This window comes from Lynx canadensis, chromosome C1, assembly GCF_007474595.2.
Source record: "Lynx canadensis isolate LIC74 chromosome C1, mLynCan4.pri.v2, whole genome shotgun sequence".
NCBI classification, from domain to species: Eukaryota; Metazoa; Chordata; class Mammalia; order Carnivora; family Felidae; genus Lynx; species Lynx canadensis.
Window position 1 is genome coordinate 74,470,087 of NC_044310.1, and position 19,750 is coordinate 74,489,836.

General features: G+C 38.5%; 1 long non-coding RNA gene across 1 annotated transcript in view; it reads left to right on the top strand.

Annotated features, from left to right (window-relative positions):
* LOC116738260 overlaps window positions 1-17,334 on the top strand; it is a 28,424-nt gene extending 11,090 nt beyond the window's left edge. The window contains exons 2-4 of the long non-coding RNA XR_004343978.1: window positions 3,826-3,968; window positions 17,092-17,199; window positions 17,311-17,334. This is a non-coding gene — a long non-coding RNA (uncharacterized LOC116738260). The remainder of the gene's footprint in view (window positions 1-3,825; window positions 3,969-17,091; window positions 17,200-17,310) is intronic.
* The last annotated feature ends 2,416 nt before the right edge of the window (window positions 17,335-19,750 follow it).

Consider the following 19,750-nt stretch of genomic DNA (forward strand, 5'->3'; position numbering starts at 1 on the left):
GCTTTTCCCCTACTGAAAGCTACTTATTTACCTTAAAAGTAGATTATGCCACTTTCTCTTTTAAAGACCTTCTCCCATTATTAGTTTTTGTAACTTTGCCAATTTTTGTATAATTTTTGCGGTCTCCGTCAATATTTTTAAATTAATTATGATTTCTAAACAAGTTAAAATAGGCCTAGAATAGGTTCATTGTCGTTTAACCCAATAAATCTAGCAAGTAAAATTGAAAGCCGGAGTCAATGAAGCCATGTCGGGGTATCATTGCCAATTTAGCTATCAAAAGTAATCCATGATGATAGAGTTTATTACAAAGTACATTTAACACATTAATTATTAATCTACAGTGCAAAGCTTTTAACAAAAGTCTGTCCTTGATTGCTTTGTTTTCCCAAGTAGTTAGAGTCTACAGTTTTGTAATCTAAGACTAGTATTTGGCGCCTTGATCAAATTCCCAAAGTTCTGTAATGTCTCTTTTTATTGCCAGTAAATCCAGATGGAAGTGGCTTTTAGTGTTGTGATTGAGTGTGCGTTTATTAATGTTATCTATTAAGCACACACTGCACATTGCCCATGTAAGAACTTTCAGAATCATACTTGATAAATGTATTAAGCAAGTCCAAAAGGTTTCAGAACAAAATGAAGACTTTAGTATGTAAATTAAAACACTTTGTTGGCACTTAAAAAGCATCTTGGACATAAAGTTCTGACTCATTAATTATATATTAGAGCAAAGCCTCTCATCAATAAAGTTTTTTAAACTATAGGCACAAGTTCCCAAAATGGACTTTAGCTGAAATTCAAGGAGAAGGAGAGAAAGGAAGCCAATCAGAAAAATAGTAGCTCCTCACAGGGGAGGAAGGTTGGGAGGTCAGGGGACAGATGTAAACTGAGCTGTGGGCATCATCTACTATTTTGGAACATTTCTGCGTGAAAAGACTAACAGAGAATTGATAGCGTCAACTCCCACAGAGTTGTCAAAAAAATAACTTTTGCAGAGGCAGGTATATATTCTCCAACTGTTGATCCTTCCATTAAAGACCCAGAAAAAGTCTCCCTGTTCCCACTTCCAAAACTTAACACAGATTTTTTAAAAAAAGGAAATCATCAGTAGATGGAGTATTTAAAATGTTTTACATCCTCCAACCTTTCCTAATATTCTTTCCTTGAATAATTTTCCTTTAAAAATCAAGTTGTTGGGGCACCTGGGTGGCTCAGTCAGGTAAGCATCTGACTCTTGATTTTGGCTCAGGTCATGATCTCACAGTCGTGAGATCGAGCCCCACATCAAGCTTCATGCTGGGCGTGGAGCCTGCTTAAGATTCTCTCTCTCCCTCTCTCTCTTTCTGCCTCTCTTTCTCTCAAAAATAAAAATAAAATTAAAATCGAGTTGTTCACTTAAAAAAACTAAAAAAAGATACAGGTCATTATTGTTGCTGAGGTCCCAGAACAGAGGCCCGAGATGTGCATTTGTTGCAAAATCAAACCCATCTGGGGCTCTGTCTGATAGGCAGTGGGACTGGAGATCACCTTCCTCACCCCTTCATCCCCCAGCGTGTAGATGAGCTCAGAGGAGAACAGGACAGTGTAGATGGAAGGTCAAGGAGGCACAGGGGTCAAGCTAAGTTCCAGCCTTAGGGCAGGGGCTAGAAAAGAGTGTGGCTTTAGAACAACACAGTGAAGAGCAACAGGATGGTCCTCAACCTGCACCCCATCCTTTCCCCTTGGGACAAAGCCAAAATCACAGATAGAAGAATCTTGTATGTGAAAAGCAATATAGAACAAAGCCCTGTATCACTCAGGTCTCTGTAAGCATACAGCACACATACCGAATGTGCTTGGTGGCCTAACACCAGGGCTGACACAGGTGAGAAGAAGGTATGCCTCCACGCTGACAGGGGCCAAGGATCCCCAGCTGGGAGCAGTAAGAGATCATGTCGTAACATTGGAGTGCAGGAGATGCTCTTTCTTTACCTCTACCCCCGCCCAAAGACTTCCTGCAGTAATCAGAAAGGATTTGGGTCAGGAGGTAGAGATTAAACCAAAATTTACTTTTTGACTCCTCTTGGGACCCTATCACACAGACTTGACTGTGACACCATCTCTCCTTCCCCTGTGGAACCTGTCACGGCCTTGAACACCACCTAAGTGAGCGTTCAAATCGAAATGTGGAGTCCAAACAGAATCCCCATAGTCAAACCAACTAGCTCCCTCCAGAAATTCCGTGCTCAGACAGTGAGAAAAAGGCAGGTGAATGCACTTCTTACCTGCCTCTGTGAAGCATTGCTGAGCTTGGCACCTACAGCAAGTCATTTGCTTACAGTACACTTATAGTAAAAGGTTGGGGTGACCAGTTGTTACATCTCTCCCCATCCTCTGCCGCTCAGTGTTTGAGTCTTTGCTACTAATTGACAGTTTCTAGGTGAGGGATCATTCATGTAAAAGAGTAAAGATTTGTTACTTTACTTGCACTTTGTCAGCAGAACTCACTGCCAAAGTTTTAGGTCAGAAGAGCTCTGGGCAGCTGGAGGTGACCGCTCCAGCCATCCCAGGAGTACAACTGGGGCCTCTTTTTTTTATTATTATTATTATTGTAAAAGAGCACAGGATATGACAGTTGAACCAGTGCATCACCACAAAGTGCAAGTGGAGTGACAGACAGAGTGACAGACAAATTAAAGAGTAAGTTCTGTCTAGCAATTTTGGGTGACAGCACTTAAAATTTTTAGCTCTAGGATTGTTTAGGAATGACAGTATGCAGCTGAGAAAGGCAGCCTACCCACTATAAAAAGGAATTTGTGTGCGAACTTAGAAAACGCAGCCCTCCAAACTGAAGAAAAAAAAAAGTCTTTACGTATGTTTTTAAATAGTAACCCATTAACCTTTTACACAGTCTTCAAATCATCTAAGGCCACATGTCCTCATTAGCCCAATGTTTGGATCAAGGCTTTCAGACAGATTTTGTTTCACCACCCCTGTAGAAACCCCTAGAAAACGGATTTCGCATACATGCGTTGTTGTCATTGTTCTGACCAATGAATGGACTGTGCTATCACAAACATCAGCTTCTGACCAGAAAAAGGCATCATGGTAAAACGTCTTCTTGGTAAGGCGTTCACTGCACAAGATGACAAATCACACCAAAATTTGCAATGATCTCCTTGGGAGTAGTACTAAATAGGGATAAGTACTCGTCACTCACTGAGTACTTACCATCCACGGGAAAACTGTGCTAAGTACTTTGTACTCATCCATCTCTGACATATCTAATGGACACTTAAGAAGTGTATGTTGGCGAGGGGCGCCTGGGTGGCTCAGTTGGCTGAGCATCTGATTTCAGCTCAGGTCATGATCTCACTGTTTGTGGGTTCCAGCCCCACGTCAGGCTCTTTGCTGACAGCTCGGAGCCTGGAAGCCTGCTTCAGATTCTGTGTCTCCCTCTCTCTCTGCCCCTCCCCCACTCACACTCTGTCTCTTTCAAAGATAAATAAACATTAAAAAAAAAATTTAAGAAGTGTGTGTTGGCGTGTTGGCAGGAACGAGGAAAGGAAGAGAGTTTTGGTGTAATTTAAAACTTTTACTGAGCATTTACTCTTTTGTCAGTCATTTTAAGAACCCGAAAAGCAAGCTGTTAAGCAGACAGCATTATTCCTTTTTTTCCACTGGAATTTATTGAAGCAGGTCCCACACCCAGCCAGAAACATGCCTAAATTGCCTTTTGAATATTTGCACTTGTGGCCTTCAATCACAGGTAACCCGGCTGCCGACAACTAAGACTAATAGCTCAGAAGTTAAAGGAAATGACCCCAACTTTTCCTCACTTCACAGAAACTCTGAAACGGCTCCAGATACCATGAGCTCCTTACTTCTCCTTTGCTTTTTTCACTCTGAGGATTTGAAGGCAAGCAGCACCCACCCCACCACCCAGGTGTGAACAACAGGAGATTACTCATAGATGGTATAAACAGAAGGTGAGTGCAAAGGTCCAGGCCGGGCCTCAGTTGTCATCTAAACAGACACATCAGCTACAAAGCTTGTCCAAACATTCATCACAAACAGGTTTCAGAACGCTTTATATGGATCAGAGCCAGGTTTTTACCTTGTCGGTATCCCAGAAAGATGACCTATCTCAGTGCAATGAACTTTCAAATAACAATAAAAATTATTTGATTAGAAGAAAGAACGGGGCGGGAGGGTGAGCCTCCTGTGACTCACACAGAGCCTGAGGAAGGTGGGAAGAGCTGGCCCCCTACAGAATCCATACCACACTGCAGATTGAATTCAACAAGCTATTCAGGATGATTTTGTGACTAAGCATGAAATTGAAATTACACCGTCTCCTGGGTCAGAGTGTTGTAAACACTTTTTCCTTCATTATTTCAGAATTTTTTTTTAATACTGGTGCTTTGTTAGAGCTCACAAAATAACTAGTTTGTAAACTACAAGAAGAAATGTATGTCTTCTTATTTCCATTGTGTTGGAAGGACTTGGTAAGGAATGTTATTGTTAACTATCACTTACCATGTTGTCACTATTATTATTAATTATTATTACCAACCTAAAGCTCGTCCTCCACAACCACACACTTTGCACCTGCAAAACAATATAGACAAACAGCGATTCAAATATAATTTGTGTTTCTTCCTTTGTTGCCAACCCAGTCTGATTCCAAATGGTTTCTTTTTTTTTTAATATGAAATTTATTGTCAAATTGGTTTCCATATAGCACCCAGTGATCATCCCAACAGGTGCCCTCCTAAATGCCCATCACCCACTTTCCCCTCCCTCTCCCTGCCCATCAACCCTCAGTTTATTCTCAGTTGTTTTTTTTTAATTTTTTTTTCAACGTTTATTTATTTTTGGGACAGAGAGAGACAGAGCATGAACGGGGGAGGGGCAGAGAGAGAGGGAGACACAGAATCAGAAACAGGCTCCAGGCTCTGAGCCATCAGCCCAGAGCCTGACGCGGGGCTCGAACTCACGGACCGCGAGATCGTGACCTGGCTGAAGTCGGACGCTTAACCGACTGTGCCACCCAGGCGCCCCTATTCTCAGTTTTTAAGAGTCTCTTATGGTTTGCCTCCCTCCCTCTCTAACTTTTTTCCCCTTGCCCTCCCCCATGGTCTTCTGTTAAGTTTCTCAGGATCCACATAAGAGTGAAAACATATGGTATCTGTCTTTCTCTGTATGGCTTATTTCACTTAGCATAACACTCTCCAGTTCCATCCACGTTGCTACAAAAGGCCAGATTTCATTCTTTCTCATTGCTAAGTAGTATTCCACTGTATATATAAACCACAACTTCTTTATCCATTCATCAGTTGATGGACATGTAGGCTCTTTCCATAATTTGGCTATTGTTGAAAGTGCTGCTATAAACACTAGGGTACAAGTGCCCCTATGCATCAGCACTCCTGTAGCCCTTGGGTAAATTCCAACTGGTTTCTATTCACCTCCTGACTCATAGCCCAGACTTTCATTTGCTGCTGATTCCTATCCTTTCAGGCTTGATATTAAAGGGGGGGAGGGGGAGGGTGAAACATAATTCTCTTAAAAAATGCATTTAAAAAGTATTTAATACTTATTCAAACGTTAATTTTAAAACCCTGTGAAAATTATGGCTAGAGATAAACTTTCTTAACCTGAGTAATGACATCATTGTAAAGCTAGAGCAATCATAATATTTAATGATAAAATTATAGATAACTCCCATTTAAATCACAAACAAAACAAGATGCCCACCATCCTATTATCACTGCTTCTATACAATATTATCATGGGTGTTTTACAATAATAAGGTAAGAAGGTAAAATAAAATGTATAAAAATTAGGAAAGATAAAACTGCTGTTTCCATCCAACATGACTATCTATAGAGTATATTCAAAATTATCTACAAACTTTTTAAACCAGTAACAGAGTTCAGCAAAGTGATCAGACAGATAAAAGTAATTTAACCAGCTAACACATATTATATTCTTATTGTGGGCCAAACACAGTTCTAGGTACTTTCCATATATTATTAACTAATCCATTAACTAATCTAATACAACAGCCCTCTGACAATAATACAATTACTATTTCCAAAGAAAACTGATGTACAGAAAGATTAAGGAACTTACTGTTAGAGGTTGAATTGTGTTCCCCAGAAGACACGGTGAAGCCCTAACCCCTGGTACTTGTGAATATGACCCTATTGAAAATCAGACCTTTGCAGATGTAATCGATTTAAGATGATACCGTTAGGGTGGGTTCTAATCCAACATGATTGATGCCCTTTTAAGAAAAGGGAATTGGGGCACAGACACACACAGGGAGATCATTATGTGACAACAAAGTCAGAGAGTGGAGGCATGCAGTTGCAAACCAAGGAATGCCAAAGATGATTCGCAACCATCAGAAGCTAGGAAGAGGAAAGGAAGGAGTCCCCTGCAGTTTTCAGGGGGAACGTGACCCTGCCAACAGTTTGATTTCAGACTTTTAGCCTCCAGAACTGTGAGATAATAAATTTCTGTTGTTCTGAGCCACACAGATTGTGGTACTTTGTTAGGGCTGCCCTACCAACCTAATAAACTTGCCAAGAATCACACAACTAGTAAAATGACAAAGCTGGGACATAAGATCAGCATACCAAAATCAATACACTCAACACCAGTAAAAACAAGTTAGAAAATGTAATGTAAAAACAGATACTATTTACAATTACATAAAATACAAGGTGCCTTAAAATAAATATAATAAAAAATGTTTAGGCTACAGTCGATTCTCATTATTCGTGGTAATTATGTTCTATAAAGTTGCCACATACACTAAAGTAGCAAATACTGAACCATTGCTCCTAGGGGAAATACAGGGAAGGGTTCCTGCAAGTTTCTGGTCACATTTTCACTGACTGATCAATATATAACTTTGTTTCATGTGTGTTTCTGTTTTAAAAGACCTTGGTTACTATATATTGTTGATTCATTAACACTAAACTCACAGCCAACAGCACTATAACTCATCCCTGAACAAAGCTTACATAACACATGTATTTTCTCTGAAAGGCACATCCCAGCCTTCTTGCCCTTAGGAGCACTAGATAACACTTCAGCACTATGCTTGAGGGGGATTTTAAACAGTTAAATCACTGGAAAAGGGCAGAACAATATGAAAAATATGGCACTAAATAAACTGCAGAAAGGACACTCATGTTTACAATATGAGAACTAAAACAAGAAAACAAAACATTGCTTTGCTGGAACTCAGCTGGGAACATGGGTGTATGTTAGTCAACTCAAATTTTTTGCTACTCTGCACGTGTTTGCCAATGACCGTGAATGCACGGTGAGTATTGATGTGGGAGATCACAAATAAATTTTAGGAAGTAGACAAATTCACAAATATGAAATCCACAAATAATGAGGACCAACTGTATTTATGGATAAAATTATAAAACCTTATAAGGGGACCAAAGGAAAAAAAAAAAAGACCTAAGTAAATGGAGATAGAATATGGTCATGAATAGGGAGACTCAGAATTATAAAGATATTAATTTTACTACAAATTAATTCCATCAAAATCCCAAGGAGTATTTTTAAAGAACATGACAAGCTGATCCTAAAATTCAAAGAGAAAAGGAAAGAACCAAGAATCACTAACATAATTTTGAAAACTAAGGTGTAGAGACTTATTCTATAATATATTAGAATAGTTATATTAATTAAGATATACAGGTCTAGACAGATAGAACAGGAGAGCAGAAAAAAGAGACCAGAACCGACAAACACTTACATAGAAATGTTGTTTGTGTCTGAGATGGTATTACAAATCAATGAAGAAGGATTAATTATTCAGAAAACATGATCAAGACCAATAAGTTATCCAAGTAGGAAAAAAGATAGCTTCCTACTTTACATCATATCAAAAATGAATTGGAAAAAAAAAATGAAAGATCCAAATGTAAAAAGTAAATAGTCAAAACATTTGGAGGGGCGCCTGGGTGACTCAGTCAGTTAAATGTCAACTCTTGATTTCAGTTCAGGTCATGATCTCACAATAGTAAGTTGAGTCCACAGCAGGCTCCTTGCTAGGTATGGAGCCTGCTTAAGATTCTCTCTCTCCCTCTGCCCCTCTCCCACTCACGGGCATTCTCATTCTCTCCCTCCCTCTCTCTCACTTTCTCTCTGCCTCTCTCAATAAATAAATAATGAATAAGTAAATAATCAATCATTGGGGAAAAAATAGAGAAGATAATTAATGATTTCCAGGAAGGAACAGATCCATTTAGTAGGACAGAAAAAAGCACAAACCATAAAGGAAAAGATAAATAAATTTGACATTAAATTTTTAAAACTTCTGTTCAAAAAAAGACACCAAAGTTAAAATGCAATCTATGAAGCTGAGAGAAAGTATTTGCAATGCACATAATGAATAAAAAGTTAATATGCAAGATTTGTATACAAATCCTATAAATGAATAGGAAAAGGACAAAAATCGATTAGAGAAATAGACAAAGAACATGAATGTACAAAAAATACTCAACAGCATTAGTAATCAAAGAAATGCAAAACTTATTTTTTTTTATTTTTTTAATGTTTATTTTTGAGACAGAGCATGAGCGGGGAAGGGGCAGAGAGAGGGAGACACAGAATCCAAAGCAGGCTCCAGGCTCCGAGCTGTCAGCACAGAGCCTGATGAGGGGCTCGAACTCACGGATCATGAGATCATGACCTGAGCCAAAATCAAGAGTCGGACTCTAAACTGACTGAGCTACCAAAGTGCCCCAAAATGCAAAACTTTTAAAATTGCATTTCATACTCATTAGATTGCCAAAAATTATCATACTTCCTAGTCTGATAATCCCACACTTTGGTAAGAATTTGAAGGAACAAGAACTTCCAACAATTCTGATGGAAACTGAATTGTAAGAAACACATTAAAAAAAAAAAAACAATTTGTCAATACCTACTAAAGTCAAAGTTGTGTGCATCCTTATACTCTGCAATTCATCCTCCAGGTAGAACCTTGGAGACACTTCTTCACGTGTGCATAAGATGACATGTACAAGAACGTGCAGTAGAGCATGATCTGTAACAGCAAAAATCTGTTTCTACCTACATGTTCATCAACAGCAGATTTGATTAAGTATGGTTACAGTCACATAATAAAGTATATAGGCACTAAAATGGATATATCAAAAAACTAAGACACAGAAGGGTGTATAAGAATTTCATTTATAACAGTTTAAAACAGGGGCACGTGGGTGGCTCCGTCAGTTAGGTGTCTGACTCTTGATTTCAGCTCAGGTCAGGATCTCACGGTTCATGGGATGTAACCCCATAACAGCCTCCATGCTGTTGGTGTAGAGCCTGCCTGGGATTCTGTTTCTCTCCTCTCTCTGCTCCTTCTCCCGGTCTCACTGTCTCTCTCTCTCAAACTAAATAAATACGCATTTTTTTAAGTTTAAAACAAAGCAATATTATATATTATTTATTGATATATACATATATCATAATTGTATGAAACATTCATGGGAAAGATTTAGAACAGTAATTTTTTCTGGGGGAGGGAACAGTATCACAGAGGTCTAGTCAATGGTATCTACAATTCATTATTATCTTTTTAATCTATAGAAGGTTAAAAGTTGATACAAGACAGACTAGGTGAGTGTTTGTTGTCATGTCTTATATAATTTTTTGGGTGCTGGCAATATTTAATTTAAACAGAAAATGTTAAAGCCTGTTGAAGTTGGAAGAACTTGGTGTCAGGTTAAGTCCTAAATTCAGCACTTGCTGTTGAAATTTAGAGCCTGCCATCAAGTTCTATAAATAAGATAATAGAATGTAGGAATTACACTTAATCCTCTAATTACTCTCAGCTTTAATCAAGCCTTTATTAACATAATGTGTCTAGCTCGGGGTCTTAAAACCTGAGAGGGGATTTAGGGAAGAGTAATCAAAACAATGAAAAATAAGTAGGTGATATAAGGAAAGGCAAAGAGAACTGGGATGATTTAGACCAGTGAAAGAAAGCAAAGGGGGAAATATACTGAGGAAGATGCACAGTTTGCTCCTTTTACACTGTCTGTGCCTCAATTAAGGCTGAATAAAATTAGCTGTTTTGGTTATCTACTGCTATGTAGCAAATCACTCTAAAATATAGTGTTTTAAGCAATGATAATTCATTATTTTGCTCCTGAATCTCTAATTTGACCAGAACTTCAGTGAAGATGGTTCTTTGTGGCTCAGTGTGGCATCAGCTGTAACAGCTCACCCCAGGTGATCCATTTGCACAATGCTCCACTCGCATGCTGGCAAGTTGGTGCCGGCTATTGGTTGGAGCTACACTGGGACCACTGGCAATGATCTTCAGTTCTTCTCCTTTGTGGACCTCTCTATGGGTTTCTTGGATTTCCTCACACCATGACGTCTGGATTCCAAGAGCGAGATTCCTATGGGGGCAGGGCACTGCGTTTTTCTATCCTGTCCTAAGAAGTCACATAGTCACTTTCACCAAACTCTATTAGTCCAAAAAGTCATAGAGACTCACCTAGTTTCAAAGGTTAGGGGTGGGGAACTAGCGAAGAGGAATGTGCACTCCACCTCTTGATGGGGGCATGGCATGATTATAGAAGAAGTCTGGGTGGGAAGATATTGTTGTTTCCATGTTTGTAAAATACAATGTGCCACACTGACGTACTTGCTCAAATCCCTCTCTGGCTCAGTCTCTTATTCTCACTGCTCCCGTTGAGATCTTATCATGCCATTCTCTTGTTCAGCAATAAGGGACATTGTTCTCCACTCTTCACACACCAGATTTGTTCTGTGGAGCTGCAAGGCTTCATGGAGTCTTGCAATGTGTAATATTTTATGTAATAATTTACATGATATGTATGGAATAATTTATGGAGGGACCGTGAAACATTCACTTCTGTGACCAAAACTTAGGAAAGGCTGACCAAAAATATTGATGCTTCAGATGCTTTTCTACTTGAGGTTAGCTAAAATAACATGACAGGACATTCATATTTCATGTAACCTGGTGTCAAGCCCATGTGCAGACGTATCAGCAACCCCGGTGAATTTGGAGGAATTTGCACAGCAGTATTTCTGCCACACTCAAGACATTCAAGCAGAATGTAACTCATCAATAAAATCAGATTTTAAAATATTTTTTAGCCTAAAGAAAGACAAGATAGGCCTTGGAAAGTTTTTCTTTAAAGTACTCTAAGGTGTTTGACCTGGGTTTTTTCAGCACAACAGTCAAAAGCGGTATTTGTCAATTCAAAGATCTGATAGTTGGTCACACCATTAGGCTTCCATTTTCACTCATCCACCAAATGAATACATTGTTTTGTCTTTTTGCTAAACTCAGAAAATTACCTACCACTTTACACCAGAAGTCCTACCACTCCTTTCTTATGAAACTGTTAAATATGCTCCCTGAATGGATATCAGCTAGACCTGGCTGACATGTGAGACTAGTTTGCCCTAGGGACAGATAGGACTGAGAGGGTTCTTGGACTCTGCCTCTATTAGGTTGGACATAATAAGTTGCTGAGAATCAACCAGTTTTGTCCAACAAAAAAAAATGGGAATTTCAAATGGCTGTATATATATGCATTGTTCAGAGTGAAAAATTTCGTTGCAAAACCCAAGTCAGGGATTTGATTCAAGGCCAGTCTAGAATGAGCCCTAACTAAAGATTCAAATGGTTTTTCCATGTACATAATGTTTTTATGTAAAATCCCAGGAAAGTAGTATCACTAACTGTTAAGTGAGTCAACCACTTCAGTTCTTCAGCAAACAACTAAGAAACGCCTGTTTATCTGGGCTGTCTTTTAGCTGCTATGCAAATTAGTTAATAACATTTAAATAGGACAGTCTTTAAGCTGGGGCGCCTGGGTGGCGCAGTCGGTTAAGCGTCCGACTTCAGCCAGGTCACGATCTCGCGCTCCGTGAGTTCGAGCCCCGCGTCGGGCTCTGGGCTGATGGCTCAGAGCCTGGAGCCTGCTTCCGATTCTGTGTCTCCCTCTCTCTCTGCCCCTCCCCCGTTCATGCTCTGTCTCTCTCTGTCCCAAAAAATAAATAAATGTTGAAAAAAAAAAATTTAAAAAGAAGACATGTGATATTACTGGATAAAGCTGTTGTGGATTTTTTAATGGACCAAATTTCACTGGAACGGTTGAAGATTTTTGTTTTCTAAACTGTGAAGTAGACAAACTAATCTCAATTTACCCCAGAAGTTAGAAGTAATGAGAAGAATCCTTAAGCAGTACTTAATAAGTACTTAATACTATAATTATGATCCATAAAATAGATATCCACAAAAACATGACCAAAATGATTGGGAATTATGATCAGTATAACATAATAATAAGGCTGTGGCAGAGTTTACAAGGTAACCACCTATTTGAATTGTCACCAAAAAAACCCACCATATGCTAAGAAAATTAAAATCAAAGAGACATATAATTTAAAAGCACATTAACTTCATTTGATAATCTTTGGGAATAAACATAGGCTTGGGAGACCTTTGTGAGTGTTTCTGGGGAGTACGAAGTATACTGCAATGGTTAAATATTTCTGATTGCTTTTGAATTTCTCCTGTCTTTATAAAGCCTCAACTGTACTAGGTGTGCTCCAAGTTGTGGGTTTAACAATGAAAGGATAAAATTGTGCATTGCACTACCCTGAGCTTCTCTTCTGAGTATAGTCAGTAGCTGACAGCATGCAGTCTGGATATGTGAAAAAGACGAGCCATTTTCTACACCCAGCCATGCAGTTCCATCCCAAAACTCTTCTCTCCAAGCACAACCCTTGGTCCGTAGACAGAAATATGAGGACAAATTCAAAACTTCATATTTTTTTCACATGTAGTGACAAGAACCCCACGATCACTGTCCCACCACATTTGAATCTGTACTGTTCATATTTCTTTGAATTCCTCAAAACTTAGATAAAGTATGCCTTACATGATCTTTAAGTAACACATTTAGCAGCATTTCTGAAAATATGTTCCATAGAGGTCTAGCTCTACAACATGTTAATAAAATGATTATGACATAAAAGAGTTTAATGTCAATGCTGGGTTAAGCAAATTTATTTATTTATGGTAATTCCTATCAGAATTTTTTTATATACCAATATATATTATAAATCTTCTAGGGTATATATAGCATGTTGTATATAGCATTCCAAATTTGTTTCAGTCATGGAGACCATTTTGCAAAAATAGCTCAACAACCAAAACAATATCTTGTGAAACTTGGAGCTAAGCCATTTCTTACAATGTTTTTTTGATACCAATGTTAACTATAGGTTCCTTACTGATAAAATTCCTTTCCAGCCTTCTTATTTATCTCCTTCTGAATCTACTAACGTCTAAATATTTGTTTGGGAGTTTATTTATTCAATGAATACGTATTAAATGCCTACTATATTCAAACCACTATTACGGGCTTTGGAGACACAGAAATGAGCAATTTTTTTGAGAGTACAAGTGGGGGACGGGCAGAGAGAGGGGGACAGAGGATCTGAAGTGGACTCTAAGTAGACAGGCTGACAGCAGCAAGCCCAATGTGGGGTTCAAACTCACGAACTGCAAGATCATGACCTGAGCCTAAGTTGGATGCTCAACGAACTTAGCCACCCAAGTGTCCCAGAAATGAGCAATTTGTAAAATTTCCCTTTCCTTATAGAACTTAAATTCTAAAGGAGATGTCAATTTACACATAAATAAAATTTCAAGATTGCAGATATGGATAACTGCTAATGAAAAAAAATAAAAACAAGATAATGAACTAGAGAGTTTCTTGGTGGTAACTAGAGTGTGGCATTTCATAAAAGCAATCAGCATGATTTCTTTGAGAAGGTAGCATTAGAACTAAAGGAATATAAAATGAGCCTTTCCCTTTACTAATCTTTCATCCTCTGTATTACTTTTAATCAAAATAATACTTGTACATGGTAAAAAAAATAAAAATATAATGAACAGTTTATAATAAGAAATAACTGCTGCTCTGACACTCTGCATCTTAGCTCTAATTCCAGAAGCATCCTCTTTTAATAGTTTATTATGTGAGATTTTCTCACGATCACCATTACATGGAACCCATAGGTGGAGTTTGACAGAGCAACAAGATGGAAAGATCATGGGTTTCTCAATGATCTTGAGACTATTGGATCAGCCCTAAAGTTCCTTCTTCCATGCAAGAGAGAAATAAATCTATCTTCCTTAAACCTCTGATATTTATCTATTACTTGTAACCAAACCCCATATGATACAGGATCCAGTATTATATCCCAGGCAACTCAAGGGAAAACATTCATAACACGCAAGTCAAATGCATTACATTCTTCTATTTCTACAGAGATAGAATCATGCTACATTTTAGTGTGCTTCCTATTTGGGTTGTGACTTTCCTGTTTTTTGTTTGTTGGTTGGTTGGTTTCCCCTTTTCTAATTCTCTTTTCTGTTTTCTTAAAAGAGAAGAGATGTGCCTGCTTCACCTGGTCATTCATGACATCAGCATTTAACCCATTCTAATCTTTAAGATGTGTCTCTTCTACTTGAGTCATGCTTCCAGGGTGATTCAGAAGCTTCCAGCCAAACTCTCATGCTGCAATGTCTTTTCCCTAGACTCTTGGTTTAATGCCACAGTTTCTTTTATGACCATTTTTCTCTTTCATGGATATTTACCCTCATTTTTCTAGAGTACACCATAATTTTCTAAGCAAGAAGAGTGCCTGGAAGTAAATGTTCCAGGCCCCTAGATGTTTGAAGAAGTCTGTTTTCTCTTCATACTTTGATTGGTTCTAATTTTTTTTTTCTCAGAACATTGCAGGCTTTGTATTGCTCTATTGTCTTCAAGACCCCATACATTTGGGATTGCCACCTATCAGCCTTATTCCTCTTCCTTTGTTTTTGACCTATATTTTCTTTCTGGAAGCTTCTCGGACATACTGGTTATTTCTGATATCTGAAGTGTCATGATGCTATGTTTAGACAGGTAGTTCTTTTTGCAATCATCTCAACATTGGGTGGGATCTTTCTTTCTTTCTTTCTTTTTTTTTTTTTTTTTTTTTTTAGGGCAGAGAGAGAAAGAGAAAATTCCAATCAGGCTCCACGCTGTCAGCATAGAGCCTGAGGTGGGGCTCAAACTCAAGAACCACGAGATCATGACCTGAGCTGAGATCAAGGGTCAGATGCTTAGCCAACTGAGCCACCCAGGTGCCCCTGGGTGGGATTCTTCAAGACCAAATATTCAGCTCTGGATATTTTTCTTCTAATGTTTGGTTAATTTCCTTCCCTCTGTTCTGTCTTTCAAAAACACCCATTAGTTAAGGTTAAATAACTAGACAGGTGCACTGTATTTGCTAACTCTGAACTGAAGTTCCTTTAGAGTTTTTCCTGGCAAGTCAGTTCTTTCCATTGTCACAGTCCCTGCTTAAGTGTCCTGGGTTGGTATTTTCTCAATTAAAAAAAGAAAAAGGGGGTACCTGGATGGCTCAACCAGTTAAGCCAACTCCTGATTTCTGCTCAGGTCATATTCCCAGGGTTGTGGGATTGAGCCCTGTGTCGGGCTCTGCACTGGGCATGGTGCCTGCTTAAGATTCTCTCTCTCCCTCTCTCCCTCTCTCTCTGCTCCTCTCTCTCTCAAAAAGAAAAAAGGAAAAGAAAAAAAAAGCCATCAACAGCCTTCTATTCTCCTTTCATCTTTTAGAAATTTGTTGAAATAACTCATCTACAGATGGCATCCCTCCTTTTCTTTTGGTTTATTCTTTTGTGTTTACTATATTTTATTTTCAGACCTGTGTGTTCAGTCTGCCATCTTGCTAGAAAACTTGAAGTTTACCTTGGGTAACACAGTTGAAATTAAACTGCTGCACCATACTCTCAGCAGTACTATTTTTAAATATAAGAATATGTTGTACAACGTAAGTAACACCAAAGCACAAGTTTAAGTATTCAAGTATTTTATCACTATAAAACAGGATACAAAGGGCAAAATACACCCAGGTTTTCTTTTCTTTGAAAAAAAACTGAACAGAGTGCTATTCTTCTTCTTCTGTTGTTATTTTTCATTTTCATGTAGAATGCAGCTCTTGATATATAGCTTTAAAAACATTTTTTTTTCATTTAGGTGATATCATAAAAGCTTCTCTGTACAAAAACTTAAATGATTTTCAGTAGCAATTTTCCCTGTGTCCTTGGACCAATTTCTGATTCTTTTAAGACATGTTACCCACTGCGATATTAACGTATTACTATAAGAGTTGCAACAGCAGGAGACAGCTTTTTTCTTCCTCAGGAGACATAGAAGGGATGTGTGCCTACACTTTGTATGAGAATTTTCTTGACATCTAACTTATACTTTTGGCAGCATAAGTGCTCTATAGTAACACTTCTCCACTTTAGCAAGCTTCTTCTGATGAACTCAAGGATATGTAGGCAAAACATATTTCTCTATAACTCTCATAACTAGTTGTTTATAGATAACTGAAATATATTTATTCAATAAATATTAGAGCTGAACACCATATTTTGTCCAGGGATACCACAGTAAGTAAGACATCACGCCCTTCAGGAACTATTGTGTTTAATGAAGAAATACAATTAAGTAAACAGTAAATTTCAAAAAAAAAAAAAGTCACCATTGCTATTGTAGAGTAACCATAAGATGCCATTAAAGCATATAAATGGAACAGTGAACCCCATGGAGGCAGAGGGGGAATCTAGGTGATAGATAGCTTCCTGAGGAGGTGACTCCTGAGCTGAGTGATCCTCAAAGGACCAGCACAAATTAGCAAAGGGAAGGAAGTTGAGATAGATGGGATAAAAGGAACATTCCAGGTGTTCAGAACAATGCGTGTGAAGGCCAGGAGCAGTGAGCAACAAGCAAAGATGGTAAGAAATGGAACTGGAGAAGGAAGCAAAGACTAGATTCAAAACTATTTCCAGTATTCCATATCTAAGAATGTGGACTTCCTTCTGAAACAAGCATTAAAAAAAACTATGCTCAGTATAGAAGCAAATCCTTCATACTCGCTTTGAGCAAGTTCTGATTTTTTTTTTCATAGGTGAAATAATAATGTCACAAACTTCCATTACAGGTTCACTGCGTGCAAGATACTGTACTTGGCCGGTAGGAGGTAATAGCATTCAGCCTCAGGAATCAGTGTGAAAACAGAGCAGAATATTTGGAACTGCTGTGTATCCTGGTAAGAAGGGAACCTGGGTAGCAGGAGTGCTGGGTGGCAGAAGATAAAACTGAAAAGTTACAGGGGCACCTCTGAGGCTCAGTAGGGTAAGTGTCTGACTCTTGATTTCAGCTCGGGTCATGATCTCACTGTTCGTGGGATGGAGCCCTGGCATTGGGCTCTGTGCTGACAGCATCAAGACTGCTTGGGATTCACTCTCTCCCTCTGTCTCTGCCCTTACCCTGCTCATGTGCTTGCTCTCTCTCTCAAATAAATAAACTTTTTTTAAAAATTAAAAAAAAAAACTGAAAAGTTATGTTACAGCTTATATCATAGTAAGGACTTGGACTTTAAATAATAAATATGCTATCCAAGTTTTCGGAACAAGAAAATGGACTCTGTGTGCGTTTTACCCAAAATGTGTATTCCTCCTCTTTATTACAGTGCACAAGTCGGAAAATATATCACTTGGCTTGAAGCAATTTAAACTCTACTTCTCTTTTAGTTAATTAAGGACCTAGGCTACCTAAACGAGCCACAATGGCTTGTTTTAAATATTGATGCTGGACACCACCCCTCCAAATACAAATGGAACATTCATTTCAACTTGCCCTCAAGGAGCTCGTAGTCCAAAGTTACGACCCAAAGCAGTTTTCATAAGCCCCCATCATATTTTTCTCTACTGTTCAATGACAGTGAAATGGAATAGCCATCAAATTTCATGGTAATCCCATGGCTGTACATCTCTCCATCCTTTCCTCTGGGCTTCTTATTTAATGAACAAGCTAAGTTAAAGACAGTGGGTTAAGTTGACCCGCATTCCTTCTCCCAGGGAAACTACTGAGACATCACTATCTTCTAAAAACCAGAAACTCTTTCTACCTCCTTCTTACAAACAGGAGCTGATTCAGTTTGTTTGGACATGAACTTCATTCATTTGGGAGAGGAAAGGGACTCTTTAAGAAAACAGAATACAAAATTATATACAGATTCCTAGCTTTCCTCCTTGTAAGAAGTTGGAAGGGATCCTCACAAATAAAGGGCCAAGCTTTATTAGCTTCGTGGCAAATTCTCCTCTCAGGAAGGACAAATATATAAACATGCAATGTACTTTAAGAGTTATTAACCAAATGTGTGCCTACATTGGGTGTAAGAAATCTATCAGAAACATGAAAACTCCATTAAAATCCCCTGCTTTCTGCTATCATCATCCACATTTGCCAAAACCTTGACTTATCACAGGGAGCAGTTTTCACCTGAATATTGAATCAACAGGGAAATTTTTGTGCACAGCCTGTCCTTTCTCTCTCTCTCTCTCCCCCCACCTCATATTTTAACAATTTTACTGATTCTAGATTCCACACCTTGACACTTTAGCAATGAACGTTTGCCTCATATATGCCCTTTCAATAAGTTCCATCCAGAGAGCTAGGCCATTTTCAAATGCTGGCACCCATATAGCTAGGATAATAAGGTAGACGAGATGTGTTTTATCAGGTAGAAAAAAACAACAGGGGGAAAAAAGCTGCTTTGGGGCAGTGTCCTTAAAAGTCAGGTTCTGAAGCCAATGTTGGCTGCTACATTTAGCTGCTTAGTTCCGTGGAAACCAGTTGTATGACTCTGCAGATAAAAGGCTGTAGACCTCTGGAATACAGGCAAGTAGCACCTCATTATACAAATAGAAGCAACTCAACTATGCATGCCCTCAAACTGAGCTCAGTGTTCTGCTGCATTTCAAAAATATCCATCTGTTCCAAGAGAAGAAACAGGAAGTTTTGTTAATTATCTCTCACAACCCACTAGTTAGTTTCCAGAAAAATCACTAAAGCCATCTTTCCTGAATAAATTTAACAAGTAAGTTACAAGATGCAGCACAGTAGATAAACCTTCCATTACTCCTTTTAAATGAACCAAATCTATCAGTTGGCCAATTGCATACTCACTGCCTCTAAATCCCTTCCTGTGTCCTCGGCGCTCAACAGCCATAATTATTTCCTGGACATAACTTTTTTTCATGTGGCAATGTTGATTAATAAAGCAATATCACACTAGATATATGCAAAACACTAGATATTACACAAGCATTCAAGAGATATTTTCTGACTGATTTGCTTTAAGCGCAGTTCAGGGTCAGGATTCCATTAAAATATCTCACAAATTTTCACACTATTAGACAAAATAAACTCATGGGCAATATCTTCTTCTTGGTTATTAGCTAATTTAAATAGGTGTCTCTAAAACTTCGTCCCCAGTCCAGTTATGTCGTGTTGAATAAGATCCATGCCAGAGTGCTATAATGGTATTAAGGATACACATGCCCATTTGGACTCCTGCCATCATTCTATAAATCATTGCCAATTATGCCAATAAAGCAGCCTGGGCAATGATTGATTTCTTAGTTATGCAGTCAGCTGCTCTTCAACACTTTGTTTTCCTTCAAATGTCTCAACCATGGCCTTGTTTCCTGAAATCATGATGGCTTACATACCCCCAAAAAAGAGACAACTGTACACATCTGTTGGTGAGAAAAAGTTTAAAAAGTCAGTGAAGCCTCAATAATTCCATCTAAGCG